Source organism: Peromyscus leucopus, chromosome 1 (assembly GCF_004664715.2).
Source record: "Peromyscus leucopus breed LL Stock chromosome 1, UCI_PerLeu_2.1, whole genome shotgun sequence".
Lineage (NCBI taxonomy): Eukaryota > Metazoa > Chordata > Mammalia > Rodentia > Cricetidae > Peromyscus > Peromyscus leucopus.
In genome coordinates this window covers 142,677,664-142,686,325 of record NC_051063.1, presented here as the reverse complement: position 1 = coordinate 142,686,325, position 8,662 = coordinate 142,677,664, and positions in this window count along the sequence as shown.

Here is an 8,662-nt window from a genome sequence, read left to right as displayed (position 1 = left end):
GTTGACTCTGGTCACCCCAAGAAGGTTCGCCTCTACTTCCTTTGTATTTATAATGCCCCTCCCACCAAAGAGCTAACTGAGCTATGGTGAGGCCAGGTCGGTTTCAAACCTAGAAAGTATTCCCAAAAGAAGAAAATATTCTACTCTGGCTTGTTTTCTTTTGGCTGGAGTGAAACCTTTGTTTCAGCCAAGATGCTTTGTTCAAGAGGGGCCAGTGAAATGGCTCAGTGTGTGAAAATGCTTTCTGGGAACATGAGTTTCAACCCCAAATCCCACAGTGGAAGGAGAGAACCAACTCCAGGAAGTTGTCCTCTGATCTGCACAAGTGATGGGATAGTGTGTGCGTGTGCGTGTGCGTGTGCGTGTGCGTGTGCGTGCGTGTGTGTGTGTGTGTGTGTGTGTGTGTGTGTGTGTGTGGTATGTGGGGTGGTGGTATGATTGTGGGGTGGTGTGTGGGGTATTTTTTTGTGATGTGTGTGTAGTTCGGGGGTATGTGGGGGGTGTGGTGTTGTGTATGTGTGTGATGTGTGTGTAGTGGGGGGGTATATGGGGGTGTGTGGTGTGGTGTGTGTGTGGTGTGTATGTGTGTGATGTGTGTGTGTGTGGTGTGTGTGTAGTGGGGAGGTATATGGGGGTGTGTGGTGTGGTGTGGTGTGTGTGGGGGTGGTGTGTGTGTGTGTGTGGTGTGTGGGTGTAATGTGGGAGGTATATGGGGGTGTGTGGTGTGGTGTGTGTGGTATGGTGTGTGTGTGGGTGGTGTGTGTGGGGGTGTGTGTAATGTAGGGGGTATGTGGGAGTGTGTGATATATTGTATGTATGGTGTAGTGTGGGTGTAGTGTGGGGTGTATGCGTGTGTAGTGTTTGTGTATGTATATGTGTGTGCATGTAGATTAAAAATCAGGGGCTCACACTCCTTCAATAAGTGCTAGGACATGGATCTATAATCTCATCCCAGGTCCATTTTAACTGTGGAAATAGTTGCAAACATCTTCAGTCATCATCAGAGAAACTTCTCCTTTCAGTAGATGGGAACTAACACAGAGACCCACAGCTGGACAATGTACAGAGAGTGAGAGACTTTGGAGCACTCAGTCCTAAATGAGATGTCTACATCCAACCCCTCCCCTCAGGGCTCAGGAAGCTATGCGGAAGAGGAGGCAGAAAGATTAAGAGCCAGAGGGGATGGATGACTCCAAGGAAGCAGATTCTTCCAGACACACGGGACTGACGCACATAGGAACTCACAGAAAGTGTGGCAGCAGGCATGCGGCCTGAGCAGGCTCAAGCCGGACAGGGTCTCCAAGCTGAGAAGGGGAAGCAAACAGAAGCTCCCAACCCTAACCAAGAAACTATCTCCAGTTCACTAAGGTTTACAGGGGAAAAATGAGTTTGTTCAATGGAATATCACTGAGTATATCAACCACACTTACGGGTAGTTTCCATACCCAGCAGTAGACGACCAACACCAAACAAACTCCATGGTACTTTTGCATAGTTTTGTCTCTTATTGCTTTGTTTGGGCATTTTTTTTTTTATCTTACCAGTCTTTTGCTTGTATGGTATGGTTTCTAATTTTGTATTTTCATGAGTTTTGATGTGTCTGTCTATCTGTCTGTTTCTCTCTGTGTATATATGACTTGTGCTTTTCTTTTTTACTCTGATTTATTTTATTTGCCTTTTTATATTCTAAAGAGAGAGAGGGAAGTCTTGGAGTTAGATGGGTGTGGAGACAGGAGGTCCTAGGAGGAGATGGGGAGGGGAATGATGATCAGAATATATGCATGAAAAAATATTTTCAATTAACAGCAAAAAAAGGAGTCCTTATTGCTTATATCATCAAACACAAGAGAGCTACTCTGCTTCTCCTTTCCAACCAGCTGGAAAAGCTACAACATCTACCTTCTCTGCTCAAGGGAGAGACATTTGTATTTTTGCCAAGTATACTTTGACTTCTATATTTGGTCCACAGATGCTCAAGGGGACTGGAACACCTTTGAACATGATGGAGAGTTCAATCATCTTGTGATAAATCTCCCAACTGGTGGGTCCTTGGAGAACTGAGGCCTCTCTCCCATGGGTGCTTCTCAGGGTGTCAATAATGAGAAGTGATCCGTGCTTGTCTCTCATGTGTGTGGCATGTGCTGAGGGGATTAGTGTTCAGAATTCTCCCTGATGTGGAGCCTTCCAAGAAGGCTAATGCTACTGGAAGTCTAGGGAGGGGCTACTGACTTTTTGAAATGGCCATCAATTTCTTCTCATGTTGTGTACTCTGAAGCTCATCTCGGTACAGTTATGAGAAGATCCGTGGCTCACCATAGTCACTAACTTCAGAAAGAAGTTAAAGATATATGTATCTGAAATAAGTTCCTCTCTGGATCTAATACCACAGCGTCTCCTCCTGGTCCTCAGTATCACCTTGTCCAGGTGACCAGGGCTGGCAATTTATGGCTCCCGTTAAGAGGCTTGGCTAGATGTGCAGACATGTCAATAATTATTTTTGTCAGAGCTCGAACAGAGAAAGTCTCTCTCGAATGCCTTGTTTTAACAGAAGCCAGAACGGCCTGACCTGGGTTTTATGACAGATGTCAAATACATTGACATGTGTTGTGAAGCAGATCACCTTATTGGCAAAGAAATGAAAGCCCACCGAGAAGACGAATGGGAAGCTTCCCTCAAGGGCTTCCTCGTGTCTGTGAAGCTTTGGCAGTGACCCTGAAGAAGGGCCAATGAGCAGATAGAGTGGACCCTGGAGAGAGTCCCCTATTGTGGCATTTCGATACTAATGTCTCCATGCCCCAGAGAGCTGGTGGGAGCATGTAGAGGTGAGAGCAGGGTGCCTTGAAGAAGAGCACCATAGGAACCAGGAGGAGCAAGCTTTGTCCCCCTTTACAGAGGACACGGATTCATGTGTTATACCCTGGGAGTACCTGGGGCCTGCTCAGGAATTCGTTTCTCTGGGCTTTCTTTTGGAATTCCACTCCAAAACATTTCTTGGGCCTCTACCATGCATCGGACACATGCCAGGCACTGGGGACGAACACTGTGTATCAATTACCCTGCTCCAGCCTGCAGGCTGCTTCTTCTTGGGCCTGATAATTCTGTGTCCCTGGAGAGCATTTGAGGTCTTGGGGGTCACTTTTCTGCACCTCATTTTCCTAACTGGGAAAATAGGCTCAGGACTCCTGCTCACACAGCTGTGAGGCCTGAGCATGGTACCATCTTTATGCTTCATGCGTGATAGGCTTGTGACGTGAGAGAAAGGAAGCCATCCATTGTCAGTGTGTCCCTCAACCAGCGCTTCCCATGGCTCCTGTGGTCTGATGCCCACAACACTGGGAAGTAAGGAGTCACGAGCCGTGTAATGGCCTTATGTCAATGACGAATCACATATACAACCAAGGCCATCTATATGACTTCATGATGGAGTGGAAACCTTCTTCTGGTTGGACTGGATTGTAGTCATAGTAAAATCAGAGTGTCATAAGCATCACTTTGCCTATGTGGGCATGCTGGTCTGAACTAGCCCACTGTATGGCCAGTCCTATAAAAGTATAGCACACATAGTTATGCACAACCCATAGTACTTAATTGATGACCGTGTTACTGATTGTGTGTGTGTGTGTGTGCACATGCACGTGTATAGATGCTCATACACATACTCCCATGTGTGTTGTATGTGCGTGTGTGTGTGTGTGTGTGTGTGTGTGTGTGTGTGTGTGTGTGTGACAGAGTGACAGAGTATCCCTGTATCCCGGTGTACTGATTAGTTGTTTTGTTTTTTTTAAATACTCTCCTATATGACATCCTGACCAAAGTTTCTCCTTCCTCCTCTACCCCCAGTCTCTCCCTCTACCTCCTCTCTTCTCCAGATCTACTCCTCCTCCACTTTCTCTCAAAAAAGAGCAGGCCTCCCAGGGACATCAACCAGACACAGCATAGCAAGCTACAGGAAGAGGCACATATCATCACATCAAAGCTTGTTGGGACAATCCAGTAGGAGGAAAAGGGTCCAATGAGTAAGCAAAAGAGTAAGAGACTGCCGCCATTCCCTCTGTTAGGAATACCACAAGAACACCCATCTACTTAGCCCTAACATATATGCGTAGGACCTAGATTAGACCCCTACAGGGTCCCTGATCTCTGCAATCCCCCATGAGATCTGGTCAGTTGATTTTATGGGCCATGTTCTCCTGGTGTCCCTGACCCCTCTGATTCCTCCAATCCTTCCTCCCCGTCCTTGGGAGGACTCCCCTAGCTCAGCCTAATGTTTGGCTGTGGGACTCTGCATCTGCTCCCATCTGTTGCTGAATGAAGCTGTCTGGTCTCTTTGATGAGGATTCTGCTAGACTCCAGCCCCAGAACACTCTACAGGCAGGACACACTGTAGGTCATGGAAGGTTTTATGGCTGGGTTGGTGTCCCAAACTCTCCACTTGAGGCCTTGCCTGGTTACAGAAGATGGCTGGTTCAGGCTCTGTGTCCCTCATTACTAGGAGTCTTTGCTAGGGTTACTCTCATAGATTCCATGGAGTTTCCATTGCACTAGGTTTCTTCCTTGCCCCCCAAATGCCCCCCAGTTCCAGTCATTTTTCCCTGTACCACCTGATCCCTCCTGTTCCCAATACCATCCACCACCAGCCCACCCATGAAATCTATTCTATTTCCCCTTCCTAGGGAGATCTTTTCATAACCACTTAAGCCCTCCTTGTTCCTTAGCCTCTCTGGGCCTGTGGGTAGTAGCACGATTATCTTTTACTTTACAGCTAAAATCCACTTAATCAACTTGACACAAACTAAAACCATCTGGGAAGGGGGAATCTCAATTGAGAAAATGTCTCCATCAGCTTGGCCCGTAAACAAGCCTGTGGGGAAATTTTCTTGATTAATGATTTATATAGGAAGGACCAATCTATGGTGGGAAGCGCTAGCTGGGCAGCTGGACCTGGGCGGTATAAGAAAGGTAGTGGATCTTGAGTTTAGAAAGTGAGTCAGCAAGCTCCTCCAAGGCCTCTGTTTCAGTTCTTGCCACGAGTTCCTGCCCTGACTTCCCTTCGTGATGGACTGTAAGCTGAAATTAATCTTTTTTCCTCTAAGTAGCTTTTTGCTGTGATGTTTATCACACTAATGAAAGCAAACTGGGACACCCAGCTTGGCCTCAAACTTGCAGGCTTCCTCCCTCTGCCTCTTGAATGATGAGATTATAGGTGTGTACCACCAAACTTGATTTATAGTGTATGTTTTATTATTTTAGAGTACATTCTTTTTGTTTATTTGTTTTAATGAAAATTTCATGTAATATATCCATAATTTCATAATAATACATTTATAATAATTCACTTCATAATTTTTTTTCATGTAACATAATGATCCTTATCTCCTCTCGGATCCCCTTCTATTTAGTGAAAAATAGTTTACTGTAAATGATGCTGTCATTGGTGCTGACACCCTTCAGCATCTCATGTTTGTCTCACGCTTTGACGCATCTCATATTCTGTAGCACATCTTAACTGACCTGTACCTCTGGGTTTGCGTGAGTGCCCACCATCATGGTTACTCTTCCACAATGCCATAGAGTAGTGCAGTTCCACACTGTATGTCTACTGTGAAGTCATCCAGTTCCTAACTGAAATGGAGGAGGCGGAAGTGGGGATGGTGGAGAAAGGAATTGCCATGCGTAGAAAGAGGCCACCCACAAGTTAAGTGGGAAGAGACATGGTAAAAGAGGAAACAATGGCCACCTGACTGTCTGCCTTTTGTCTCAACGATACTGATATTCGGGTCCCTTAGATGATCTTCCACCAAAATGGTCTTCTATTCCATTCTGACCCCTCTCATCCCTCTGTGTGATGGATAAACAAGTGGATCGCAAAGAATCAACCTCTTTGTGGGAATGCAGCAGCAGCAGCAGTTTGCAATGCTTGATGGGACAGCATGATGGTACTCGGTGCTCCCTTCAACCAGGCACCTGGGCACCACACAGGCCCTGCTTTACAGTGTGTGCTGACCTGTCTGTGCTGTGATACAGCGTCTGGCTCAAGGCCCAGGCCCAGTGGATGTTTCCAGATTTATCCCAGTTGCTACTCTGTATTTGATGATGGTGTTGTATTTTTGAAGAGATTCCTTAAATCACTAGTAGGGCATAAGAGACAAATGAAGATGAAATGTAAGGAAGTCAACAGAACTGGATTTTTTAATTCTCTTAAAATGTTCCTTCTTGTGAGATGATCACAAAAGAGAACAGAGCGTTTTATTCTTTCTGGGTGGGCCAGATATAAGCCATTGAGTATTCTCTCTCTCTCTCTCTCTCTCTCTCTCTCTCTCTCTCTCTCTCTCTCTCTCTCTCTCTCGTGTGTGTGTGTGTGTGTGTGTGTGTGTGTGCACATACCTTTGAAAGAGAAGAAAATTATGGTGAAACTGAGGCAGCACAACTAATAGCATTAAAAAAAAATTTAAATCCAAGTGTGTGTGTGTGTGTGTGTGTAGAGCAGAGGACAATCTTTAGGGTCAGTCCTTTCCTTCCACCTTCTTTGAGGCACAGTACTTTTGTTACTTACAGTGACATAAGTCCACCTAGCTGGCCCATGATCTTGGAGAGATTCTCCTGTCCCTGCCTCTCAGTTTACCAAAGGAGAATTGGCATTACAGACCTGAGCTAACACACCTATTTTCATACGTGTTTGGGGGATTTGAACTTGGGTCTTCACACTTAACTCACAAGTTCCTTTCCACTGAGCCATCTCCCCAGCTTCTCAAGAGTCTTTATACTTTATAAGGCTCTACAAAATGAAGGGAGATGAAGCAGAAGAACTAATGGTATGAGAACATAGAGTAGAGGAGAGCATATGGACACTAAAGTCCATTTGAAAAGCCTACATGGAAGCCTACTATTCTAGCAGCTTCCTTTGATATATACATATATATATATATATATATATATATATATATATATATACTAACAGTAAAGCTCTCTATAAATGGGATAGCTTCGCAGTCTGTTGCTTGGGATCTTCTTTGGTGGTGGAATTATGAGATGAAATCTGTATAGGGCAGATCCTGGCTACTTGATTTCAGTCCCCTTGAACTATTGGGCTTCCCTGCACCAAGCCCCGTGAAGAGCTCAGATATAAGTAAGCCGATTCCACAGGTTTTGTTCTTCAATCCAATTGTCAGATGCTTTCTGTAGGGAGCAGGAATGCAAAGTGCCTTGACTTACGGGAAAGTAAGGGGGAGAGAAGGAAGTGGGGAGTCCAAGGAGATGCTGTGTTGGCTTCCATAGGATTCTAGATAGATCTGTCCATCCCACAGAAGGAGGTGGCTTCTTGGAGACGTTTACCTCCCGGGCTGGATGGAAGAATGGAAAAAGGAAAGCTTTCCAGTTTGCATTTAGGAAGCATGGGCTCTTGCCACTGGGCGTGCAGAGGAGCACATGGCTTTGCCGTCCCATATGTATTGTGCAAATTCCTGCTTTCTCTCCTTCACTCTGACTTCACTGTGCCCCCTGTTCTTTTATTTCCCCCATGAATTTGCATTAAATTCATTACCTGCTCTGAGGGGAGGGAGGTTCTCCAGGGTTTAATTGAGATGTAAGACACTACAAACAGAAAGTGGGGGAGGGGAAGGAGCTCGCTGTTGCATTGTGGGACTGCACCCTCTCTCAAGTGTTTCCTTCATTCTTTCGGAGAAAATATGCCCTTCTCCTCCAGGAAGCTCTAGTCTCAGAGACCTTTATTAACTTCATCTTTGGGAATGCTCTTTTAATTTTTTTCCGTAATCATCATACACATTGATCATGATAATCTCTGGGAAGAAAATAAGGGAGCCAATGGCCTCATTAACTGGAGTGCTGGGGAACGGTGTTTGTCAGAGTTGGTGCCCTTACTCGACGATGGCCCAGACCTCTTTGTGTGTGACTTGATGCAGTCCCCCGTGGGATCTAGGCATGCTTTTCTGCCCAGCCTGTTTAAATTGCCTCCTATGTTTTGTTCCCTTACAGAATAATAGAAAATTTGAAAGGTCCCAACCTTAGCAGTGGCGCTCTGCTCCCCTCTACCCAGGATTTCCGAAGCTCCCACAACAGAGCTGTGCCTCTTATATATGGCTCATTCCTAACTTTTCCTTCATGACATCAGGTCCTCAGACTGCTAAGCTTTGGGCAATACCTGGGATCAGTCAGCACTAAAATGTATGGCTCAAATGGGTAATTCTAAGTGCTGTTTTGCTGAACTGGAAGGGCTCTTTTTGAAGCCCAATTTTAATTTTAATTTAACACACAGAATGGCAGAGATAAATAGATTTATCCAAAATACATTTGGTAACAGATTTTTTGAGTCAGTTATTAATTTTATTTAAGTGGTTCCTTTTTTTATTTTTATAAACTGTGAAATTCAAGAGAAAGCAGAATCCCATGCAATCCCTTTTATTGATGGCCTGCTACGTGCCAAGAAAGGTGTTAAATGTTTTCAAATGCTGCCTCATTTATCCTGATCTTACAGACAAGCAAAAGGAGGTGTGAAGAGGTGAAGTTTCTCACCCAGCTGGGAAGTGGCAGAGTCATTCACAGATTTGCCTCTGCTAAAAATTACTTTCTGCAACTCTTTGAAAACTAACTTGGGAGCTACATGCAGCTTCTCTGTGGACCTTTGATCTGCTATCCAGAAACAGCA